The sequence below is a fragment of the Hydra vulgaris genome, chromosome 12, assembly GCF_038396675.1.
Source record: "Hydra vulgaris chromosome 12, alternate assembly HydraT2T_AEP".
In the NCBI taxonomy this organism is placed as follows: domain Eukaryota; kingdom Metazoa; phylum Cnidaria; class Hydrozoa; order Anthoathecata; family Hydridae; genus Hydra; species Hydra vulgaris.
In genome coordinates this window covers 66,542,501-66,570,362 of record NC_088931.1, presented here as the reverse complement: position 1 = coordinate 66,570,362, position 27,862 = coordinate 66,542,501, and the positions used below count along the sequence as shown (strand labels likewise).

The following is a 27,862-nucleotide window of genomic DNA, read 5'->3' as shown; positions in this document are numbered from 1 at the left end:
TACGCTAAGATAAATATTTATTTGTATTTTATGTTATATATATATATATATATATATATATATATATATATATATATATATATATATATATATATATATATATATATATATATATATATATATATGCATACAAGCATAATGTTACTAGCAATCTTAACGACAAAAAAATACTTTATAGTGTCCTCTTTGATTACGTTAAAGCTGTTTATAGAAAATTTGTTTTTATGACGACATTTTGATATATCTCATTTCTTTTGTTAAATAATTCTAATTTTGACGCTAGTAAAGGTACTTTTCAGTTAAGTAAAGGTTATATAATTTTCATCTGGGTTTCTCTTTGTCAACACTTTTCCAAATTATAATAGGGTTTGGATATCCCTTTTTTGTTTTGAATTTGCTTTACTCTCGTATTGATATAAATTTTTATGTTTGCGTCAACTGTCTTTAAACGTATTCTCTGTAAGTCCGACATAATTGAACCCGCTTTCTATCTTATACCGTGGTGAACTTTTTACGTTAAAGCTGTTTACTATTTTTTGGAGGCATTGTTCTTCTAAAGGGCATTGCGAAGTTTGTTGCAATTAATATATAAATACAGAGCCGTAACCACAATTTTGATATTGGGGGGGCCTGGGGTTTCGTTGATTGAAAAAAAATACTTTTAAAAAAATTATTGGGGGGCCTATGCCCCCTGCCCCCCCCCGGCCGTTACGGCTCTGTAAATATATTAATAGCGATCTTTAAGCGTCAAAATTAAAATAATTAAACAAAATAAATGAGCTGTATTAAAAATAAAATAAATGTATGAAAATTTAATTTTTAAAAATGAATTTAAAACATTTGTTTATAATATATAAACTTATCCTCATAAGACTCTTTTTAATATAATACAATATTTTTAGAGGTTATATATACTCTCGTTATTCAAGTAATATAAAAAACCGTTAAAAACATACAAATAAAACTTCAATGTAACGTGTTCTTGGGTCTTAAATAAGAAAAATAAGGCTTCCATAACGACGACAATGCTAGACATTGTTTTAAAGTATTTATTTATTATGACCTTTTTCTATAAACATTTTCGTAGGATACTCTAATTCATGTTATGGTGTATTCAAAAACCTTTAAATACACCATAAAATATTTTTGGATCGTGCCAAGAATGCGGCTTTATTTGCACATTTGTTATTGCCTCCTTGCGATAGATATCAAAGAGGTGTGTTCCGGATTTGTTATTTGTTACTGAGAGATCAAGAAAATTTATTGTGTGTGAACCACTTTCTTTTTCAATTGTTAATTTGATATTTGTGTTTATTATTATTTAACATCTGATAATCGCCTTAAGGATCATCCATAAATTGCGCAACATAAAACATATTTTAAAAACAGAAGTAGGAGGAGATACTAAGTTCTTTTACGCAGCAATTTTCATGAAACTTAATGGCCTAATTTAGTTTTTCATTTAAATTAAGACTCTGCGAGGGAAAACTTTTGATCTTTTTTGTTTCGTAATTGTGAAAGTTTGCGTTACGTAATTTATTGACGACCTTAGGCGTGAAACGTGAAGTAATGATTTCTTAATTACACGTGTTATACATTTTACATAATATAATTTGCTCTACTCTGTATTGAGCACATTATACTGTTACTCGTATTTTTATTTAGATATTATAAACTCTATGCCGGTTTTACATTAATTTTATTTGTATACATATGTATGTATGTATGTATATATATATATATATATATATATATATATATATATATATATATATATATATATATATATATATATATATATATATATATATATATATATTAATTCATGTATATAGTATTAGCCTACATATAAACAGATAGATAATTATCTCAGCATAAACTCAATTTTCCTTTAAAAAGTTTTTGTTTGTTTTTATAGAAATTTTTCTTTTTCTCATAATCATTTACAATCATTTAACTAGTACCTTGTCCAAAAACTAAGAAAGCGTGTTTAACAATATTTTAACAAAATCTGTCTTAGAAGTATTTGTAAAATAAACAAAAATATACTACGAAAAAAAATTTTTTGGAATTTTCTAGTCCTAGTTTTCTTGTCAACGTTACTTTAAACAAGTTTCAATGAAACTTAAGTCTAAATTTTTATCAACAATTGTTTAAAATTGATATTGGGAAGAAAGTATCAAGTCAAGTTATTCTTTAAATTTAAGTTTTGATTTCTAACTCTTTGAGCAATGCCAAAGCTATTAATGATCTGACTGAAATAATAGTAAAAGTTAGGTATTCAAATGAAAAGTGCATTTAATAATTATGATAATCTTATTTAATAATAATTTAAAATATATTTTAAAAATATTTAAATTTCTAACACCTTAAAACCCTTTAAACATTTTAAACACAATGGTTGTAATAAAGTTTTTCATTGACGTTCCAAAGGACACTCTTAACATGTGCAAGCATAAAATTTTACTTAAATATTTAGAGATGACTATAAACATTTTCAACCTTAATTTTGAAATTGTTTACTTTTTTCTAAGCTTTTAGTATTAAAAATAAATCTCTAAACCACAAGACCTTGCTCTTCATTTTACCGAACTTGACATTTTAAAACCACCAACCCACCCACGCTTTTAAAGTATTTGTCTTGTTTGATTAATTAATGTTTAAAACTCTATTATTTACAAGGCCGACGACATAGGGGGTGAGGTGCACTTTTTTAAAAAAAAAAAAAGGAGCTTTGTTTTATTTTAGAAAGTTCTATATATAGATGACTTTTTTTAGAAATTGACCACTGTGACCTTCCACTTTGAAACCCGTGTCGTTGGTCATGATTTATGAATATTTATATGATTTTATATGCGAGGATATGTTACAAATAATAAAAAAAACTTAATTTTTGTAAGCTTAACTTAACTTTATTTACGTTCATACACTTTTTTTTTGTTGTTGTTGTCAATGTTGATTATTAAAACCTTTTTTCCAATTGTACAACATTTAAAACATTTTAATTATACTTTTTTGACAAAACATCAAACAATGTTTATCATTATTAAAAACACCAAAACTAAACCATAAGTATCAGAGAATGTTTAGCTTTAAACATTTTATTTAAATCAAATTTCTATCAAGGTTTCATATTACGTGCTGTTTTGGGGAGCCCTAGGACAAATTTATTTAAATTTGACTCCATTTAAAAAATAGATTTAAACAAATACATAAAACATAACACTTGTTTGATGTGTACTTTAGATAACCCACTATTAAATAAGGTTGGTTTATAATTATATAAAATTATTTAATATATCAAATCGTTAATGAGTTATATCAAATGTATAGTTTATTTTCAACTTAATTGAAAGTATTTTTGACTTTGAGAATATCATTACTTATGTATGTTGAATTAAAACAGTTTTATATGATATAGCCTTAATTTTGCTATATCATTATAAAAATTTAGATGATTAAAAAAAGGATTCCCTTACTTCATTCAGACTAATTTTATCATGTTTGGATTACATAATATCAAGAACATGTAGTCGAAAAAAAAAATTTTATGCAAACTCATTTACTATTACTGTACTATTAATTTTACACTTCATTTAACTTCACTGAAACATTTTGCAGAAAAAATCATTACAATTTTAGAAAGCTGAAAACTAACTTATCCAGAAGATAAAACTTGTTAAAAGTGATTTAAGATCACTACATCTTTAATTTTTATGGCACTGGTCTCGTTTTAATAAGCTCTATACCCATAAGCAGAATATTAGTTTCACTATCCAACCCATAAAAGTTTTTATTTCATTTTTGTTCAAACTTTAATTATGTTCTCTTCTTTTATTTTAAATGTAAATTCAAATGTAAAAAACGTTTAATGTCAGTTCGATGTAAGTTAGTAAGTCACATCTATAGACGATTTTCATAAAACATTTTTATATAAAATATAAAACAAAAAAAAATTTATATCAAAATTATACGTCTGCAGTAAGCGCTATAGATAAAAAACTATTTTTTGTTTTTTCGATGTTAATCTTTCCGCGATATCAGGTTAATCCTGAGTTTCTTTATAAAGCAAAACCCCTAGGTGTCTAAAAACCCCTTGGTGTTTAAAAAGATAATTTTTATCAAAAAGTTAAACTATTTCTTACAAAAGTTAGTCAAAACTAAGCAGACCAACAGTAAGTCAAAACTAAGCAGACCAACAGTAAGTCAAAACTAATCCGTTCTTGAAATTAAAACTAAAATCACTTAATTTTAAATCGTTCTTCAATATATTTCATGCTCATTTTGTTTTATGCTTTGATATATCTTATCACAAAGTTGTTATCTGACTCCATCAACCAAATTGTTCTAATACTGAATTAAAGGTTGGTAAATTGTTTGAAGTGCTTATAAAAAAGCTGCAGTTGTTCAAAATTATTAGTAAGGGTTTAAAAGTATACAAAATAAATCTGGTTAATAAAAATCCTAAATGATCACCATTTTTTTATATCAAGTAGTAGTAAAATAGTTATTTTGCACAAAATACAGTTTTGTTTCCGTTTGGCCTCCAAATAAACTGGCATGGAAAACCCTTATATTGGTTAACAACTTTAAGTTTAGTGAAGAGCAATATTTTCTTTGTCTGATCTCTAGAAAAAGAGCAGAGCTTGGACAAGTGGTAGAGTCACTAAGTGGTAGAACTACTAAGTGGTGGAACCACTAAAAGCTCAAGATCAAAGTAGTACAACATTACTGGCAGTCTATTTAGCCACTGCACCTTTAATAGCAATTTGGGCGGGCGTGTTGAGTGATAAACAAGTAAGGGTAGCTTACAGTAGAACATTCTTCTTAATAGTAGATTGATTTGATCTTTTGAATTTGCATTTGCAAAGTAACCTTAACAGTTATAAAACAGCCTAAGCTTAAGAAAAGTATCGTATAACAATCAAGCAGAGTTTTAGTTTATAAAAAAGTTCAACTTTGAGCAATGTTTATACCTTTGCTAGACAAGCCAAGGATCAATAATGACAACTTTGACACATCTGTTGGTAATAGTCTAGAAGTGTAGAGTGTTTGGAAAATGAGTGGAATGTTTGGAAAAAAGCAAAACAGAAGTTATTGCATTTAAGATTTATGATTTATATTGCTATCAAATTTAGTAAAATAGTGTTTAAATTAACATGAAAGCCAGATAAGATCAATGCTAAACTTGAAATAAAGTTTGGTGAACTCATGCTCACAAGCAAACAAAAGACATGTTTTATGGACATATTAAATATGAAAAAAATAAGAAATTTGTTTTAACTAAGAATGAAATCACCATAACTTCAGGAAAGCTAAACAAGCTGATCAAAACATGACAAATTGCGTCCGATGATCCACCACCAAGATTTATGAAGCAGAAACTAGCCAAAAAAAAGAAGTCCATTTAAACTACTTTGCGATTTACTTGATGAAAATGATGAAAAAACTTTTAGCTGAGGCTGGTGTAACGATATAAAATGGTAAGATCTTAAATCCAAAAAATTAAATTATTAATTTTGTAAACTATTAATAATATTATTAATCCAAAATCTTAAAGAACTTAAGAAACAGCTCCAGAAAAATAATTTAAATCAAGCAAAAAATCAGATCAGATTTTAAACCTGAGCCTAAGAAGTATGTTTTATACCACGCGTTTTGCTGGAAAAGCTGCTATAGCACTTCCAGGATTGATGAAGCAACCATTTCTTGGATATCTAGAGCCTCTGATAACATTATTATGATGTTAAAATTAGATTTCTATAACTGATAGAACTGATAGATTCACTTCTTGACAGTTAGCAGTTTACTTTTGGCACTTGTTTGTTGTTATATGAAGAACCGCAGTTGCACTGGTAAATTAAACTTTTATGTAACTAAGTTTATAAAGTAGAAATGAAGTTTTTCATTTACTTAGTTCTCTTTAAAAAAGCAAGAATGTTTCGGCTGCGTCAATAAATCAAGATTAACATGAATGTTTGACAAACTCTAACATAGAAACAACATCAACAGCTGGTAGCAACGGAAAATATCTTGGTGTTGACAAGCACTACTACCTTACTCTAAAGTTTATTCCATAGTTTGTTTACACGCCTGAAGAACCACTACCGATTACAATCTTTTACATTTAACCATTACTTGTTAATGTTAGCTTGAGTCCAGCAGAAAATATCCCATTGAGTTCTTTTTTATATATCCCATTTGATTTTTATCAAGAAATCTAATAATTAATCCAAATTAAAAATAAACAAGTTGCGTAGTGCCCTATGGTCTTTTTTTATTAGTTGAACACCAATATTAATATCTGGAGACAATTTAACCCTTCTAATTACATGCAATATGAAAATCATGATAAGACTGCTTTAGATCTGGTCTTTATAACTCTTATCTATTTTTCAAAAATAGTTGAGCTGATAGTGTACAAAAATAATAGAGCGGCTAATGTACAAAAGACTTTATCATCACTTAAGTGAAAACAGCATACTTTACAGTAAAAACCTTGTTTTAAAAGAATCATTTAAGCGACCATGCCCTAATCGAATTAGTAAATCATATTACAAAATTCAATAATGACTTTTTACTTTTTAAATGCCTGATGCTATTAACAAAGCATATTGTTCTATTCTTATTTAAAAACTTTCGGATAAAAAAATGTATAAACCAAATTAAATAAAATAATTTAGAAGTTCTAAAACAGAAAACAATACATTTGTTGTGAATTGGAAACAATAAAAAACAATGACTTGTTCGGCTCCCCTAAACCCCCGGCTAAATTTTAGAGACTCTTTTATTCATATCAACGATTTACATTTTGTATCTAATCTAATAAACTATAATACACTTATAGATTACTCTAAACCTTTTTATTTTTATAATAGAATTGAAACCCTTTTGAAATAGAAGAAATTTAAAAAGTAAATGATTTGCATGTAACAAACTATTGTTAAATGTCGTAAAAAAAATTTCAAATTTCATTTTTTTTTTAGTTTACCTCCCCAAGGCCAAGAGGGCCACTACAGATGAGGAGGCTACCTGTGGTTATAAACCCTCTCCCAACTCTTCAACTCCGAAACACGAACCTTGACGAACAAGGCCGCAGCGCGGAGAAACAAGTTGAGCGCGGTACTACCTGGGACATGGTGGGAATCGAAATCGGAACCCCTCACTTATGAAGCAAGCGCTCTACCACTACACCACTACCGCATTGTCAATAAAAAGTCACATTTATACACAGCCACTTAACTTGTAGCAACATAGTTAGGGCTTGTACAAATTATACTAAACTAAGCAAATCATACTGCAATCAAAAAACATGTCTGCATAATTGTATTTGGAGTCAATAAAGTAGTTTCTCGTGAACCTCTTTTACGGATTTTAGGTGCTCAAAGCATTTTTGTGCTAAGCATTTATCATGTTTAACAGTTTATTTATATATAAAAGTATGAACAGTCTTCAAAAATATTGAATCTTATTTTACAGAAATCAACCATAAATACCGTCGATTTTCCAAAATCTTTTTCAAAACTGTGTTCTCACTCAATTTAAAATCGCGAATTTTTTTTGTTGAAGCAGTTTGTCATCATTTATCATTGTTGCTGAAAAACCTCTATTCAACAATTTAAAATAATACTGAGAAATTTAAATATATTTTAAATGTTTTTATTTATTTTTTAACAGTTAAAACTGATTTAAAAAATGCAAATTAAATGAAGCATGGAGATAAAAATTAATGAAGTATAGAGATAAAAATTGTTATCACAAATCACATTTTCATAGACTGACATTAAATATTTATTGTTTTGCATATTTATTTCATTAGAATCATTGTAAATTTTTAAATTTATTGTATATTTTATATTTATGATTTTATATACGCCAACAAAACGATTCTAGGTGATAAGAATTCACTGTCTTCTTCTTGTTCCGGCTACAATTTTATACATTGATTGTAATTATTGTTAAATGGAAAAATATTTGTTGTAAAAAAAATTTTTTGCAGATAAAAGATGAAATTGACTGATAAAACATCTAAATTTAGTAACGGTTCAATTGAAATTTGAAATAAAAAAACGCTTTCTTCTCATCACGTTCTAGGTAAACTCAGACTTCTCGTTTTAGTCTTCATACAAGAACATCATTCTCTCTACTTTACTAGTCTTACACCCGCTGTGAAAATCTGTAAAAACTTCTTATTTTTGTATATAAAGGTTTTACACCATATATAGATCTAAAATGAAAAAAAGCAATGAATAATATTTATGATTCATGTATATATATATATATATATATATATATATATATATATATATATATATATATATATATATATATATATATATATATATATATAGAGAGAGAGAGAGAGAGAGAGAGAGAGAGAGAGAGAGAGAGAGAGAGAGAGAGAGAGAGAGCTGCTTTGCTTGAAACTGCAGTTGCTTTTGTAGAAAACTTATTTTATGTATATATTAAGTTGCAATTTTCAATCATAATCTCAAGACAAAAATAATTTTTTATATCCATTCTCTCCCATTACACAATTGAATTACACAAAGACCATTCTCCCCTTACACAATTGTATGACAAACTTGTGCCAGTATAATGCAATTTTGAAAGGAATAAAATACTCCTATCATGTATATTAGATTTTTTCTCCCTACTTCTACATTTTAAATTCCTTCAAAAAGCATTATTTATTTTTTTCAGAATGAACTGCAAATCCAATTGTTAAAAACTAATTACTGACTTTCTCCAACTCCCTACAACATTTTCTCTGTAACTGCTCAATGGAATCAGCCTTTGAAACCAGTGTTGCTTTGTCAGCAAAAAAAAAAGTATTTAGTTTTGTTGTACCCATTATATCATAAATACATATTATAAAAAACATTGGAACCATACATGTTTTGACTTTGATTTTTATATGGATTGTATAATATATTATGTTACAACATTTTATTAAAATTTTCGTAATTATCCAAAGATTCATTCGTAATTATCCATTTCTACGGTATAATCATTTATAAAAAAAACAAACAAAAAAACGGAGTAAAACTTTTAATTTTTATGCATAGCTATAGCAAATACTAACTTTTAGAATTCTTAGTGCATACGGAATTAATTTATATATTTATACTTCTTAACAGTATAGCTTCACGAAAAAAATATAAAGTAAAGATCAACATTTATAATACATAACTCCGCAACTACTTAAAATACACACCCTTTATACCCCGTAAAACACACAGCTATTGTACAACCTCATCTAGAATTCGCAGTAGCGGCCAGAAATCCATCTTCAAGAATAGATATTGATAAAACCGAGAAAGCACAAAGAAGAGCTATCCGTTTAATACTTTTGTACCGAGATATGTCATACAAAGATTGTCTGAATATAATGAACTTAACTTCCTTAGAAACGTGTCGCATTAGGGGAGATCTGATACAGGCGTATAAAATTACTAACAATATAGGCATTTTCTCATGAAGGGTGTCAAATAAAATAAAAACTAGAGGACATCATCTAAAAATGACTAGAGAATTTGTTCGAAATTGCGAGCAAAACCCTCAGTTTTTTACAAAAAGAATAGTGAATCTGTTGCAGCATTTTACTACTACACTATTACTATATTTATAAACTGGCTTTTAAATAACAAAATAAATTTTTAACATTTAATACTTTTATTTTGTACAAGAAGTGTCACATAATTTAGGGAGCCTACGAGAATTTATATTAGGTGCTTAAGCTATTAAATGCAATATGTATACAATCTATTTGAATTATATACAATGCCCCTAACTTAACATAATTCTGAGTTATGGTCACGCCATAATTACAAGGCAATACCTTCTAATTGTTATTAAAAAGAATAATCCCTAAGCATGCAATTATTAAACATACAATCTTTAAATTTGAACGATGAACTTTGTCTTAAAACTTGTCATTAACACATTTTAATTTCTTTTTTTTTGTTTTGTTGCGTAGTTACATTAAGCAATGATAGTATTAGTTAAAAACATCAAAAAATGAGTCAAAATATTTTTCTTAATTAAAATATCATCGAAGCAGTGAGAAAAACAAAAAAATTCTATTCCACTACCTACAAATCCCTACTGCACCGTTACTTTCAATTGCTAAAGCATCTGAATCTCGCAGGCTATTGTTTATATGGTCATAAAATGATACAAGAGCTCTCTATCTATCGAAGGAGCAAAAGGATCCGGAAGAAAGAGTGGCTTTAAGAATAAAAAAGTAGCAATTAGTATTCGACGATCATTCGTGAAAAATCTTGGCTAATCAAACAGAGAACGAGCCAAAAGGTATTTAGTTTTAGAGTTTTTCGTCAGGAAAGTTAAAAAAATTTTACAATTTCAAGTCTTAACGACCCATTAAATATCCAAACCGATCAGATAAGCAATCTCTGACTGCTTTCTAATCGGTAGCTTCAAACAGCTTTCAGGTCCAAAATTTTACACTTCAATTGTTCGTGGACGTGTCTGCAACGAGTTCAAGTATCAATCATCTGATTAATTTGGTAAAAATCATCTCTTGTGGCAAGCAATTTTCAGCTGCGGTTAGAGATATTGAGCTTTCGTCACATCGAAAACTTTAAACTCAGATGTTTACATAAAGGAATGCTTGCAAGCTAGAATTTTGCCATTATAATGAAGTTACGCTGTTGCCTGTTGGTTTCGGCTTGATCCTGCTTCTTGTCATTATTCTGAGAAGACCGTAGAGTAGTACAAATTATTTATAATCTTCAATTTCAAGTAAATATTTATAATCTTCAATTTCATTCAACATAAATATTGAAGTTTTTGGATTTGTTTAATTATTGTTTTGAATTTTTCATCGTTACGAATTTAACGATCGGATGCTTTAGCCGCAGTATGAAAAATTTAAGAACTTTTGAGAACGTTTTAGCAGAAGACCTCAAGAAAAGATATAAACCAAGATGTAATTAATTGGCTACATTTTTCCAGTGATCCCATCATAATATCTCTAAGAGAATTAAAGTTTAGTAACAATCGAAGTTTGCATAAATTTCCTTGTGAAGTTCTAGATCTGTTGCGAGAATCAGCTTCATAATTAGCAGATATGTAATATATAAATTCGTAATAGTGTTGTACGAATTTATATATTAAAATCTGCTAATTATGGAGCAATTTCATAAATATGTTAAAAAAATACGTATATATAAATGTATAATAAAAAGGTATTATTTTTTTAACATTTTTATTATGAATAACGGTTGTTATTCATACCAAAAGTGTACAACCCTAAAAACGCTGTTAGAGTGTACAACCAAACACCCTGTAAACCCTAAATATCAGTATCATATAGAATGTGCGGGCAATCAATTTTAAAAATAATTAAAATACATGGTTATATGTAGAGATAATATTAATCTATAGACTGGTTTAAAACGTAGTAGACATTGGAAAAAAGAGTTTTAAATCTATTTTTGAATATGTGAAATAATTTTTATTATTTCTTAAGTTCGAATTTTTTTTTATATTTGTTCCGGTACATGAGGTGTGATGACGCAGAACCGCTATATTACGTTTGTTCCCCGTGATATTTTTGACACCAGATAAAGCGTAGAAAAGTCTGTTTTTACATTATTTTTAGAAGTTAAGTTAAGTTTTTTTGAAATTAATAATAAATTCGCGTTTTTAAAAACATAAAAGTTGTAAAAAAATTTCATATTATGAATTATTTAACTAAAATTTATAATAAAAGTAAATTTATATATTTTTTAAACATCTTCTCTTCCTGCAAGGCCGCAAGCAACCACTATTAGAATTGAAAGTTGCTGGAAGAAAAAGATGAAGTTTATAGAGCAAGATAACGATTAACAGACGTCTTAAAATATTGCAAATTATATGAATCAGGAAAACAAGATAAAGGAAGCGAATTCCAAAGAACTGTTGTTCGAGGAAAAAACTGGACGAATATTTTTAGAATTTTTAGAGCACTTAGGAGCAGTCACTGTAAAAGATTGAGACTTTATAGAATGACGAGTAACACGAGAATGAATTTGTAGCAGAAGTGAAATCCCTATACTGTAGCAGAAGTGAGTTCCTTATACTGTAGCAGAAGTGAGATTCTCTTCAAGCTCAAATACCCCCTCTAAGCAATCAGAGAGTGCTGGCTTCTTATCAATACAAGAATATATGGTAGTATCATCAGCGAACAACCCCACCTTAAAAATGTCTGGAAGATCATTTCAAAAAAAGTATAGGGCAAAGAATAGAACCTTGAGGAACCTTTGAAGGTACAGGATATGAAAAAAAGTGTTGTCTATAGAGGACAACTTTAATACTTCGATTGGTAAGGAAGGATTAATTAATCTTAAAGATGTTACCTGATACACCGTAAAAAGAAAGCTAATGGAGAACACCAGCATTCCAAACTTTATCAAAAGCGCTAGTGTTAAAAGCGTAGCCTGAACCTCTCCACATCTATCTAATGTACGATAAAACCTATCAGTTATTACTGTTAGCAAATCAGCTGTAGAACGAGAAGTTATTAGTTTAAAGATGAGAGGTTAAGTGTTTGTTAATTAAAGACTCAAATACCTTGCTTATGATAGTAAGAAGACTAATGGGACGGTAGTTAGACGAGCCAGATCGCTCTCCAGAATTTTTGAAAATAGAGATAACAGATGCCGGTTTCCAGCAGGTTGGAACACAAGCCTCGCATAAGCACTTGTTAAATAGTTTGAAAGTATAAACAACAGCTTCGGAGAACACTTCTGCAAGACTCTAACAGGTATGTTATCCGGACTACAAGCTGTAGAAAAGTCTAAGCAGGAAATCACTTTAGATACTGAAGCTGGATACGAATGATACGAATGTCAAACAATGGATCAACCTGTTTGTCAACTATAGAAAGCAATAAGTGAAATTAAGAGATGATATTGATGAAAAGTTCTTAGCAAATAGTTCACCTTTGTTTTAAGGTGAGGTGACAAAATCTGAACCATACAAAATAACAAATAACAAATTTTCCCTCATTATTGATACTGGTAAGGATTCTCTAGAAGTTACGAGACCTAATTTTTGAGATGAAATATACTTCATATCTATATACTTATATATGAGATGAAATATGTTTCATATCTATATACTTATATATATATATATATATATATATACATATATATATATATATATATATATATATATATATATATATATATATATATATATATATATATATATATATATATATATATATATACATATATATATATATATATATATATATATATATATATATATATATATATATAATATATATATATATATATATATATATATATATATATATATACATATGAAGACCTCAGTGGAAAAACCGGCGTTGTCACATTTAAAAAGTATTAATAAAGTATTTAATTATTATTAATAAAAATATTTATTTAAATCAAAAGAAAATAAGAAAATTATAAAAATTTATATTATATTTATTTTATTTAAAATTGATTCAAAAACAAAACATTTTGTAATTTTTTATACAAAAACTTTTTTTTCTTTGCTTTAAATAAAGACATTTATTAATGATCAACAAATACTTTCTCAATACTTTTTAAATGTGACAACGCCGGTTTTTCCATTGAGGTCTTCATATATATAATATATATATATATATATATATATATATATATATATATATATATATATATATATATATATATATATATATATACATATATATATATATATATATATATATATATATATATATATATATATATATATATATATATATATATATATATATATGTATATATATATATATTATAAATATACCTCCATATCTATCAGCAAAACATTATTCCAGAAAACAGAAGTCTGTTTACTATTGCTAGAAACCGTTGTAAAAAAGTTTTGTCTAATGCCAAAATCCACTATTCTCAGGTCACGAAATCTCGTATACGATTTCGTGAAATGTAAGACTTGAGTAGGAATTGTCGAGAGGGAATAAAATATTCCATGCCGGCCTGAATCCAAGAAGTTATGTGGGAGGCGCATTTGTCAGCAGGAAGACGAAGGATTTCTACCCAAGGTCTATCACGAAGAAAATCACTGAAAGATTCCCAGTCAGCTTCAATATAGTTGAAAGAGGTACGATGATAAATGGATTCTGATGATGAAGTAGAATAAGATAACAGTTTTAGAGAGATCAAATTGTGATTAGAAGTACCTAAGGGTGAATGTGGAGAAAATGAGCTCTGACTAGGATCAGAAATAAGATATAAGTCGAGTAGAGAAGGTAAATGATTCGGATTGTCTGAAAAGCGTGTTGGAAAGTTGACTATTTGAGTAAGGGATTGATAAAAGGCAAAAATTGTGGGCTTTAACGCCTGCAGAGTCACTGACACTAGAGCAAAGTCATTTATTGTGATGAGCATCAAAGTCACCAATAAAAAAAATATTGACTGAAGGATAAAGAGAGAGGACATGGTCAATTTAATCAGAAATAACATCGAAAAGAGTGCAGTCTTGAGATAAAGGAGAGCGATATAGAATAAAGAGAAAGACAATATAGTGAAGCGATGCTAAACAAAAGCAAATAAAAGAATAGACTGTGGATTCAATCCTACTTTCCCGACATGCAGGTAAATTTTTACGAATGTAAATGCCCAGGCCAAGCATGTACTCATTGCACTATTTAATAGCCCAAGCAATTGCTTGATCTTGCAATTGCATGATGCAAATCTTGATAAAAATTGATACTTTAGAAAATTTAAGCGTTTTAGTAAAAAAAATTAAAACAATTATGTCAACTGTATGTCAAATATTCTAATATCAGACCCACTTTGAATTGCCTCAATTTTTCTTACAGTTGAGGAGACCATTTACAAAACTCAAATAAAAAAGAGTAAACTGATTTTGAGAAAATGATTTACTCATTGTTGCACATCAACAGAAATTAATATTTTATATATCTATTTTTAGTACAAAAAAACTTAAATTCGTCTAATCTTTAAACAGATGATAGATTTCGGTATATAGAATTTGTAAATGAAGTTAACTCAAAATTTTTATTTTTGTGATATAGCGCGTTTTGCCGATGGGTTCCTCAATTTTTCTATATTGTCATGCTGTTGTTTTTCTAATAGATGTTAATGCAAATAAAAGTGATGACGCAAACTCTGACGTTGGTAAAACATTGATTATATGCAATTATTTCTATGTTTTCTTACTGTTTTTTTTTTTTTATATATATATATTTGTTAAACAGCCATTATATAATATGAGGAACGTTAATAAAGTTATATTTAAGAACTTACGTTATTGGGAATTAATAAGGAATTACGTTTTATTTTTTAAATTACATTAAGGATTTACATTATGCTTTTGTCAGGTCTTTTTTTTTTTAGTTTCTTAAAAAACCAAATAAGTTTATTTTTACCAAAACTGATAAATTTATTTTAACTTTACTAATCTATATTGACAACAACAATGAATCAAAGCGACCAAATAGTGAATGTTTCAAATAATTTTTTAAAATATAACATTAAATTCTGAAGATGACCACAAACCTTAATAATCTCTAACTTTACTAAACAAAATACAATTGTATTTAAAATTGTATCTGTTCATAGTTGAGTCGAAAATTGTGGTGATTGGAGTCAACACTATCCCAAAATATTAGCCGTACTAATCATAGTCATAATCATAATCGCATAAATGAGAAGGCAACGAGCTAATAAAATCTCTTTTTACTATCACTAACTAAATTCATTTGCAGGTTTTAAATTCTATCTAATAATTTATTCGATTCATAGTTATGAACATTTAAAATTTATATGGTCATATATTTATATGATTATATATTCGAACACTAAAAGATTATTAAATGAAATCAAACTTTTGATAAATTTAAGTTAGATATAAGAGAATTAAAATGTTTATCTTACATTGTCCTCACCTTTAGTGTTCGGCAAACTTTTTCGGTATTTCTGTTTCGAGACTCTAATATGTATTTTTTGGGCGCCACATTTGTTTTTCTAAAATTTAACAATAGTATGAACTTTTGTAAGCTTGGAGTTTGCACATTTCTTGAAAGCATCATCTTAAAATAGACGAGTCAATTCTAGTTGACGCAGACATCCTTGAGGATCTGCATTACATCCAAAATGTCTATGCACAATTTTGTGTGGCTATGAATTTTTACAAAAAATAGTTACGCGGATATCTGCAGCAAATTGAACAAGAATCTAAATTTTGAAAGTAATAAGTATATAAAACTTATTTTTCCGCACAGCGGCCTTGTTTGTCAAGGTTCGTGTTTCGGAGTTATAGAGTTGAGAGAGGGTTATAACCACAATTAAGTAGTCTCCTCGTCTGTAGTGGTCTTTTGGGCCTTGGGGAGGTGAATTAAAAAATATATATATTTACCTATAGGTTTGATTAATGAAAAACTGGAGCTCAGGTGCATTGACACTTCATCTAAATCTTTGATAACTGAACCTGTAAAATATAATTACTAATTTATGGTATAAATAATGAAAACAATTTTATTTTTAGGTATAAAAATTGAAATTTATACAATCCAAGCACATAAAAGTAATACCTATGTAATAGCAAAAGTAATGCTTGGGAAATAATAAGGAAATTCTCTCTGTTTATGTTTTCTTTTTCGTAAATAGACATTCTCATTATCACATTTTCACGCAAAATTCTCAGCAAAATACTCCATAAAAAAGTACGGTAGCAATACACAATGGTTGTATAAAAATCAAACCAAACCTTTCTTCTTTTCAAAAGTTGTCAAGGTTTATATATGTTTCTAAAAAGAACCACATCAAAAAACCGTTTGTCTAAGGCTACCTGAAAAAAGTGGTATACTTGGTATAACACTAATTAAACTAATGGCTTAAAATTATTTTTCGTTGAAATTTGGCAGTGCAAAGAAAAGGTATGTAGCAAACTATTTTAATAATAAAAAAAGCGGGCTCTACATTTCTTCGACCACAAATTCATGAGAGAACATCAACCTAATATTCAGGAGCAAAATATCCCGTAAAAAAGTTAGTAGCCATGCATAAAAGTCTTTAAAAAATCAAGATTAGCTTTTCTTCTTTCCAAAAAGTATTAATATGTATATATGTTTCTAAAAAGAAACTCCACCAAAACTACGTCTGTCTCACGCTGCCTAAAGAAGAGTTAAAAAAACAAGAACCAATATTTTAGCATTAAAATCGGTTCCGTAAATCGCGATTTCCGCGTGCCTATATGGATGTATGTATGTATGTATGTATGTATGTATGTATGTATGTATGTATGTATGTATGTATGTATGTATGTATGTATGTATGTATGTATGTATGTATGTATGTATGTAAATTAGTAAAAACACTTATCTAATTTTTGATTACTTCAACACTGTGTTTCACCATCAGTAGGTTCATCAGGAAGAATTTATGTATGTATGTATTTATGTATGTATGTATGTATTTATGTATGTATACATATATACATGAAACCTATATTGTTATATCATATAGCATACATACATGAAACATATAATTTATACTTCATATGTGTATTTATGTATGTATGTATGTATGTATGTATATTTAAATATGTATATATATATATATATATATATATATATATATATATATATATATATATATATATATATATATATAATATATATATATATATATAAATATATATATATATATATATATATATATATATATATATATATATATATATATATATATATATATATATATATATATATATATATATATATATATATATATTAGGGTGTGTCGATTTTTTTCTTTTTTTTTTAATTTCAAAAACGGCAAGGTTACTTTTGGTGAAGAATTTTATGGAGATTCTGAATATGCAAAAAAAAATTTTTAAGTGTCTTGCTGGGTGGGTCAGCGTTGCTTTGAACAGAAAATGTGACTAATTAACAGGGCAAAACTATAAGTGGTTCACCTAAAGTTACTTTTTCAAAGTTCTTATTTGCATATTTGCATTAGGGGGACCTCGGCATATTTTATTCCAATTGAATTTCTTGTGCAAAAACATATTTCCATGAGAAGCGAGTAGGATATATAAGAGCACAAGAAATCAGTAGGGGTTTTATGAGCACAAATAATGCGAAATATAACTTAGTTGAACCCATAAATTTTAAACAAAATTTATAAACTACTAATTGTTAATTTAATAAAAATTCTATTTTTTAGTTTATAATTTTTTCTCTTTAATTATTCATACTTTAGTCATTTTTTCGTTGAAAACTAAGTGTTCCCTCCAACAAGACATATTTTATTTTTATTCATTTTTCAGATTCAGATTTCCTATAAAATTCCCCACAAAATGAACTCCTCTTACTTTTGAAGTTTGATAAAAATAGGAAAAAAACAACACACTTTAACGTAACATTCTTTATCCAAAATATGAAAAAAGTGCCTGATTTTTGTAAAAATACCCTTCACAAAAACTCCTTTTCTGTATTTATTTTTATGACTTTTTGAAATTCAACATAACAATTACTCAGTTAATCAAAAATTTTAGAAACTTTTTTTTTTTAATTATAATTTTGCCCTGTTAATTAGTCACACTTTAGTCATTTTTCCGTTCAAAGCAACGCTAACCCACCTAGCAAGACATTATTAAAAAAAATTTTTTTTGCAGATTTAGAACCTCCATAAAATTCTTCACCAAAAGTAATCTCCGTTTTTGAAATTGAAAAAACAATAAAAAGCGACACACCCTAATATATATATATATATATATATATATATATATATATATATATATATATATATATATATATATATATATATATATATATATATATATATATATATATATATATATATATATACAGTATATATAACGCAATATTAGTTTGTCCAATTCTTATTCTTTATTAGACCTCGCAATTTGTAAGATGAATACTAGGACAGTCTATGATATTTTAAAATATGAAGTTCAACCTAATAAGGGAATAAAAAAAGAAGAATAACGGGTGATGCGGAAGTTATCGGACAAAACAAAAACGTCAATAACTTATTTATAAATAAAAAAACAAACTACTATTATATTTTTTTTTAAATAAAGCATTTATCTTTTAATAAAAATATATTATTTTTTATATGAAAAAACACCACCATCTGCAATTGGTCTCAATTTTGCTCTGACGCCTTTCATATGCGACTGTAAAAAGTTTAAATCAATTTCTTGTAGTTTTAGTTTAATGCGATCAATCAAAACTTGCTCTGTTGAAGCTTGCCAATCTCCCTCGTAAATCTTCTGTGCCAAATGTCCCCAAAAATTTTCAATTGGTCGTGCTTGAGGCACATTTGGGGGATTGGATTCTTTATCAACGTAATAGACATGTTGGTCCATTTAATTTAGAGAATCTTTAGAATAATGAGAACTTGCTAAATCTGGCCAAAATAAATAGTTAAAGTCTCCATGATACTTGTGAATAAATGGAAGAAGTCGTTTTTCTAAACATTCATTAATATAGATTGATGAATTGATCGATACAGCCTTGGAAGTGCGAAACAATGGCTCGGACATACCACGGTCAGATATGGCTATCCACATTAATAATTTTTTGGAAATTTCTCTTTTCCTATAAAACGAACACTTTCTGGGCATGTCTTTTTGTTGTTTGTGTAGTACCCAGAATTTCCTGGCATGTTGTCCCCTGCAAAACAAAAGAACTTTTCGTCATCGATGACTAGAAGCGATTTTGTGTTAAAGAGTTGGTTAACTAGTTTCCTGCTTCTTTTCTTTGCCTTTATTTGTTGTTCTATAGTGTATTTTGGAGTCTTTTCACGTTTTCTATATTTAATATTCATTTTTTTAACTGATGACCAATTGTCGATTGATTTACACCGAATTTAATACCTATTTTTTTCTGACTGACCCCTTTTCGATTGTTGACAAGTCTCGTTAATTCGCCTTTCTTTTCTCTAGTCCAGGATGTCGGACGACCAGGGTGCTTTCTATCAGAAAACAATTGAACAGTTTCAAGTCTTTTTAGGTTATCATATATTGTACTTCGAGCAAACCTTCCTTTTCAAAATGATTTACGATTTTTTTTTTTTTTTAATATTAGGTTTATTTACAAAAAACATTTTTAGTCGCTTTCGAAAAGATTCTCGTTCAGCTGCATTTAACCTCATTTTACCACAAAAACTGATTATTATGCTCAAATAATAATCAGTTTTTGTGATAAAATCAAAGATAAACCCCAAAAACTAATTATTATGCTCAAATAATGAAATTAGGATTTGTCCGATAACTTCCGCATCACCCGTTGTATAGAATACTCAGCCTTTAGATATGATATACATTAATATTAACAATATGAATTCTTTTGTTTTTTAGGAACTTCAAGAAATACTTATCAAAAATTGTCACAAATGCATAAACATGTTGAGAAGTATGTTGAATGCTCTGTAGGTTCAAGGTTTTTTCTTGCTTTTTTTCAAAAAGAAAATCATTATGAAGTTATCTCCAGCAACACCACATTGTATTGTCAAATAATTTATGTTTTACACAGAAATTAATGACAAGACGATTATAATGGTACACTTTAAAGTAAAATAAATTTTATTAAATTATTGAATTACAAAATATTTTTATATATTTCATTATAGATACGGTTTTGGTTGAATAAAATAGTATAAGGCTAATAGTTTCCTATTAGCCCTCTACTACATAAATACAGTTATAGAAAGTTAAATATATTCGCCACACCTCTAAATATGATATACAAATACATTTTATTTTTTAAATGCGATGAACACTCATTAGAAACCAGCGCGACTTTTATAACAATTTGTATTTTAGAGATTTTTCATATTTTCATACACTTATATTTTTAACTTTTAAATTTTTTCCTGAAAAATTACGATTATTATAGCTATAGAAAATTGAAGATGAAAATCTTTTCGCCATTATAAAATTATAGTAAGTTGAATAAGCTTATTTATTGTTAAATAATTTAGGTTCTCGACTTACATCATGATTTTTGTAAATTTTATTATATTTACAATTACGGTCATATAAAAGATAAAGACAAATGAAATAATATGGGTGGAATTTTTCTATTGGCACCTTCGAAATTACTAAATAACTGACCATCGTTATTCATTGTATTTTTTTTAATGTTCTAGTAAAATAAGCAAACACTTCTTTATTTTTTATTTTTATAATTGTTTTATAAACCAGCGTCTTTATTGCTTAGACAAGAAGTTAAATTAGTTACACTATTATGTACTACTATGATAGTTACATTTGGGAGGGTTATTTATTAATTTAGTTATCTGTGCTTAAGTAAAAAATATAACAATAATTATTTTTAAGTTTTTACTTTAACCCATATTTCTTGAAAAAATTATCTAACTAATTTAACTATGTAATTTTTAAAACATAAATAATTCAATTAAACACTAAATAAAAATATAAAGTTCTACCATTAACAAAAACCCAGTTTCTGAATGTAATACTAATAATTCCTACTAAGTTCTCACCAAAACCGGCTAATCTAACGGAGTGCCGAGTAAAAAATTTATTATTCCTACTAAGTTCTGACCAAAACTTGCTAATACGGCTAATGGGCAATTATAAACCTGAGTATTCCTACTATGTTCCGATTAAAACTTGCTTATACTACTAAGTTTTATGCGAGTACTTGTCAGGAACTTAATAAGTATTACTAATGCGACTTACAATGTACTTACTGTTTTAAGTTTTATGCTAGTGTCACTTTATGAAGGACCTCAATATCCTTACAGAATTTTACCAGTTTGCGAGCTTGATTCTAAATTTCTGTTTGAACAAATTCAATTTGTTTTAGAGGGAATAAAGAGCGCTGGAGCAATACCGGTTGCCATAATATGCAGCAATAATCGTGTAAATCAACCACTATTTAAAATGTTGATCCATGGTTAACCAAATAAAATATGTTTTTGTTATATGACTTTGTGCATTAACTTAAATCTGTTCGTAATAACTGGATCACAGAAAAAAGGTAAAAGTTACATCATGAATATAATGGGGAAACTAAATATGGATGCCTAATATCATGAATTTGTTCAGATTTAAAGAAAATAATGTTGTAAAATTTTCTAAACTTCCCGAGATAAAAAAACCCGACTAATCCTATAAAGTGCTTAGTACTTGCATAAAACTTAGTAGAATAAGGTTTTTATTGCAACTTAGTAATACTCAGGTTTTTATTCGGCCATTTGTCGTATTAGCAAGTTTAGTCAGAACTTAGTAGGAGTAATAAACTTTTTACTCGGCACTCCGTTAGATTAGCCGGTTTTGGTGAGAACTTAGTAGGAATGATTAGTATTACATTCAGAAACTGGGTTTTAGTTAATAGTAGAAATTTATATTTTTATTTAGTGTTAAATTGAATTATTTGTGTTTTAAAGATTACATTGTTAAATTATTAAGATTATTATTTCAATAAATATGTGTTAAAGTAAAAAATTAAAAATAATTATACTTAAATTTTTATTTAAGCATAGGTAGCTAAAAAAAAATAACCCTTCCTAATTTAACTACTATAGTAATACTTAATAGTGTATAAGCAGCTGTGGCGCAGTGGTAGCGCACTTGCCGTGGGAAAAAGGATCCGTGGATTCAAACCCCATCTGAGAGCAAGTTTTGCGACATTAGTTAGAAAGGAGGCGTGAACTTCCAATTGCTTATCCGCGGTGTTCTGTAATAAGACCCTAAGGACTTCTTGGGGCACCTAAACAAAATTAAATGTAAAAGTGTAACTAATTTAACTTCTTGTCTAAGCAATAAATAAAGCAATAAACGTTGGTTTATAAAACAGTTATAAAAATAACAACTAAAGAAGTGTTAGATTGTATTACTAGAACAATTAAAAAAATACAATAAATAACGATGGTCAGTTATTTAGTAATTGCAAAGGTGCCAATGGAAAAATTCCACCCATATTATTCAATTTTGTATCTTTTATTCGACTATAACTGTAACTATGACGAAATTTTAAAAAATAGTTAATATTATTAAGCAATAAAAAAGCTTATTTAAATTACCATAATTTTATAATGGTGAAAAGCTTTTCATTACCATTTTTCTATTGCTATAATAATCGTAATTTTCAGGAAATAGTCTAAAAGTTAAAAATATAAGTCCATGAAATATAAAAAAAATATCTATAAAACATGAACAGTTATAAAAGATTTCTAATGAGTGTTCATCGTTTCTAATGAGTGTTCATCGTTTCTAATGAGTGTTCATCGTTTCTAATGAGTGTTCATCGTTTCTAATGAGTGTTCATCGTTTCTAATGAGTGTTCATCGTTTCTAATGAGTGTTCATCGTTTCTAATGAGTGTTCATCGTTTCTAATGAGTGTTCATTGTTTCTAATGAGTGTTCATCGTTTCTAATGAGTGTTCATCGTTTCTAAAGAGTGTTCATCGTATTTCCTAAAACAAAAAAAGTATATGTATATCATAATTAGAGGTGTGTCGAATATATCTGACTTCAATAACAGCATTTATGATACTATATTATCATCAGCGAACAATGCTACTTTTATTATCCCATTTGTCTTTTATTCAATCCAATTAATCTTTTATTTGACCATAACTGTCTTCGATATATGGTCGACCATAACTTTTATTTGATTTGATTAATCTTTTATTCGACCGTAACTGTAACTATAATGAAATTTACAAAAATAATAATGTAATTCGACAACTTAATAACCTATATTATTTTACAATAAAAAAGCTCATTCAACTTACCATATATTTAGAATGGTGAAAAGCTTTTCATCATCAATTTTCCATAGCTATAATAATTGTAATTTTTCAGGATAAAATCTTAAAATTGAATACATACATACACACATACATACATACATACACACATACATACATACATACATACATACATACATACATACATACATACATACATACATACATACATACATACATACATACATACATACATACATACATACATACATACATACATACATACATACATACATACATACATACATACATACATACATACATACATACATACATACATACATACATACATACATACATACATACATACATACATACATACATACATACATACATACATACATACATACATACATACATACATACATACAGTTCAGCATAAATGAATTTAAAAGATATAAAACTAGTTAGAAAACTGGTTAACAGTTTTATGAATAACCCAAACCCTTCACTAAGGGAACGCGAAAAAATATATAGGTAAAATGAATCTGCTAATTTTTGGAGATATGATAAGATGATTCATATATTATTATTTGCCACATTTCAAAATAACGTTTGTGTATTAATATGATAAAAACGAAATTTATGTAAGATTGATGAAAAGAATTACTTGTTGTTAGTTATAGGATACTTGTAGCTGCAGGAAAGAGTCAGGTGGTCTAGAAAATTTTTTTTCAGAATATGAAAATAAAGTCCATTTGCAACAGTAATTCATAATCAGAACTTTATATCACATTTTCATAAATCTGGTATTAACGCCACTTTTTATTATTTCTAATCTCTGTGCTCTGTAGTAAGATACCTCAACTTTTGCGGGAATTGTATAGGGAAGCAATTTTTTCTCCTAAAACCTTATTATTTATTGTAATAAAAAGCAAAATGCTATAGTCAATAAACATGTTTTGATGTTTAATAAAGAAAACTATCGGTATATATTACTTTTTATTGCCGGTAAACTTAATTATTCCGGGTTTTTTATTTTTTTATTAGAATTTTTTTTTTAAATATGCACAAAAATTATCAAAGGTGCACAAAAATGCACCAATTATTATCAAATTATCAAAAAATAATTATCAAAATATTTAATCGTTATCGATTAATAATGTGCTTTGAAGTTTATGAAACAAACGATTTCCAAAAATATTTGTTTTCTTTTTAATCCATTACTGAATCAAACCGATCAAAAAAATATTTTTATCTAAACCACAAAAAACCGAATCTTTGGTTTAAAAGCCATTTTTTGTAAGAATTAGGCAATCAGTGGAAGTGACCCACTCAAAGTTGCTTGAATTTTTTTACTTAGTGATCAGATCATAGAGAAAAACCGTTAAAGAAAAAAAAATTCGAAAACGTTACCTTTACTTAAAATTTTAAGATTTTATGAAAACTTTACAAAATTCAGTTTTAGCCACCTTTTGATCCATTATTTTGGCAAGACAAGAATTGCACATATAGACATCATTTTTTATAGATAAAATCAAACGTAAATCAAAAACTCTCTTTGAAAAATATAAATAGATATTGTGACACTGCACTGTGAGCCATAAAACCAGGCTCCAATTCTCACTAGATCTAGATAAATCTCTTTAAAATAATTTTTCAGTTAAGTTTAAGTTAAACAGTTGCTAATATTGCTGATCAACATCGTTAACCACAGCATTCAAGCAGCAGGCTAAAAGTCTCTCATTTAATCAGTCCATGGGGATAAGTTTACAATGCAATTAAACACTGGATTATTAATATTAACAACATTACAGTAAACAGAGTTGCATCACCTAAAATCATAGAAATAATATTTAATAAAAACTTAATAACTAATTTTAAAAGATTATTCATAACGCTCAACAAGGTTAATCCATCCACAACTTTATTTTACCTAAGCCAACTCATAAAACATCTGATAACTCAATTTTATATTGAGGACCTCATCTATGGAACATAGTTCTTGATGAAAATATATATGAAAGTATAAACTTAATAAATCGTTTTAAAAATCTAGTTAAACAGTAGTAGACAGCGGCGGTTTTAAGCACAGGCAAAGCAGGCATTTGCCGGTGGCCTCGCGCTCAGGTGGCCTCGCATTTTTTTTTCTTAGTACAAGTAATATAAAAAAATTTTCTTAGTACAATAAATATAAACAACGAAACTCATTTATTAAAATTCAATATAATGTATGCGTACAGTATTTTTATAAACAGTATTTTTATAAAATATTCAACTTTACATATACATCTATTATTATGTATTTAGCAATTCTTTTTTGCGTTATACATAATGCCTGGCAACCATATGAGAGAGTATGCGGTTTCTAGTCTCATATACATTGACAATGACTGTGACAAATATATCTTTGCCCATATACACCTACACGTCTCAAAGGCTTTTTCTGTTTTTCCATCCTCCTAACTGAATGACTTTTTGTTTGTTTGTTTATTTATTTTTTATAATATTGTCTTTACATTTTTACTGTTGCACAAGACATAATCTGAGCAGTGATAGGATGTTATGCTGGTTCCGGGTATTTGTTGTAGCGGTTTCTCTTTGAGCCATAGATCAGTGTTTATTCCATGTATAGGTGTTTTATCCATTGTGAATTCGATGAAGTATGGCTACATTTGCTAACAGTTATTGACAATAGTCCCATAAGCGGGGCTGCCCTCTCCCTGGGAATATCCTTGGTGAGTTGGTGAAGTCTAAAGTTGGAGACTCTCCTTGCATTGCTGTTAAAGCCATCTTGGGTTCTTTGATTTACGACTGGCACTTCCCTTATTATTGTTGTGGCTTTTGTATTCACTCCTTACGCTGGCTTTAGATCAGACTCGACGTTACAGAACTTACAACAAAGACTGATTTTTCTTTTACTAATTTATCACATTTACATACTATTTTTATTATTTTACATTAATGTTTTCATGAGGACGCTTGTTCTTTTTTTCTGACTTTGACCTTTTCTTGACCTTCTGACTTTGAGTCTTTATACATTTTATGAGTTGAGTTCTTTATGTACATTTTAATATACAAAATCCTGGTACGTTTTTGGTTTTATATTGAAAAGATTTGTGGTTTCTGTAGTATTATATTTGTTTGACGTCGTTGTGCCATTTTTGTTTTTGTGAGCACTTTAATGTCTTCATTAACAATCTTTTTATTTTTCCTGACAACAATTTTGTTTTTAGTTTCTCGTTTGTTATAGTTTGTTATATTGCTATAGCTATAGTATGATTGTTGTTGGTACAAAAAATGTTGTGTTATGATTGTGTGCGAGTTACAATTTTTTGGTATAATGTAAGTAATGAATGATGTAAAAATAGAGATTATTTGTTTTCCATTTCACTTCTAAATTATAATTCTTATAGTTCAGACGTTCTTTTTTGGTATTCTTAGTAATTTATGCGATTTTAATATTGACGATTTTTGCTTTTCTCCTGGTTATTCTTCTGATTATACATTTTATATTGACGACTTCTGCTCTTTCCTTGGCTATTCTTCTGATTATTCGCTTTTATATTAATATTATATAAATTATATTATATATTTATAAATAAATATCAAACTTTAGAAAAAGTTTAAATTTATATTCATCGTTATTTAACTATGAATCCTCATCGTGATCGAGACACTGGAAGAAAATGGGCTTCGGGTGCCGAAAAAAAAAGAAATAAGAAAAAACATACAGATATGTTAAAGAAAATTAAACCAGTGACAAGTTTTTTTAATACAGCATCAGGTACTAACACAACTTTTGATGCAGGTGCTAGTACTTCGCAAGATGTTTCAGAAAAATTGGTAGATATTTTATCAGACCAGTCTGTAACATCTTTAGCGTCTTTATCTTTTGATGTTTTAAATTCTGAAGTTTCTGTTGTCCTATTACCGGACACCCATGAAAAAGATTTTGAAATGAATTTGTCTCAAGAGAATTCGTTAGCTTCTAATGATTTTGTTTTAGCTTTGAATCCTCATTTGCATGAAGCACAACAAGACATAACTGATGTGGTTATTGTTTTCGACGACCCGGCGTTATGGCCTATTTCGTTTAATGAACGAGAAAGAGTCGATAT

At 27.8% G+C, this 27,862-nt stretch overlaps 1 long non-coding RNA gene across 1 annotated transcript in view; it reads left to right on the top strand.

Moving 5' to 3' along the window:
* The first annotated feature begins 15,030 nt into the window (after window positions 1–15,030).
* Window positions 15,031–27,862, top strand: part of LOC136088457 (uncharacterized) — a 16,962-nt gene continuing 4,130 nt past the window's right edge. The window contains exons 1-2 of the long non-coding RNA XR_010642181.1: window positions 15,031–15,167; window positions 20,380–20,450. This is a non-coding gene — a long non-coding RNA (uncharacterized LOC136088457). The remainder of the gene's footprint in view (window positions 15,168–20,379; window positions 20,451–27,862) is intronic.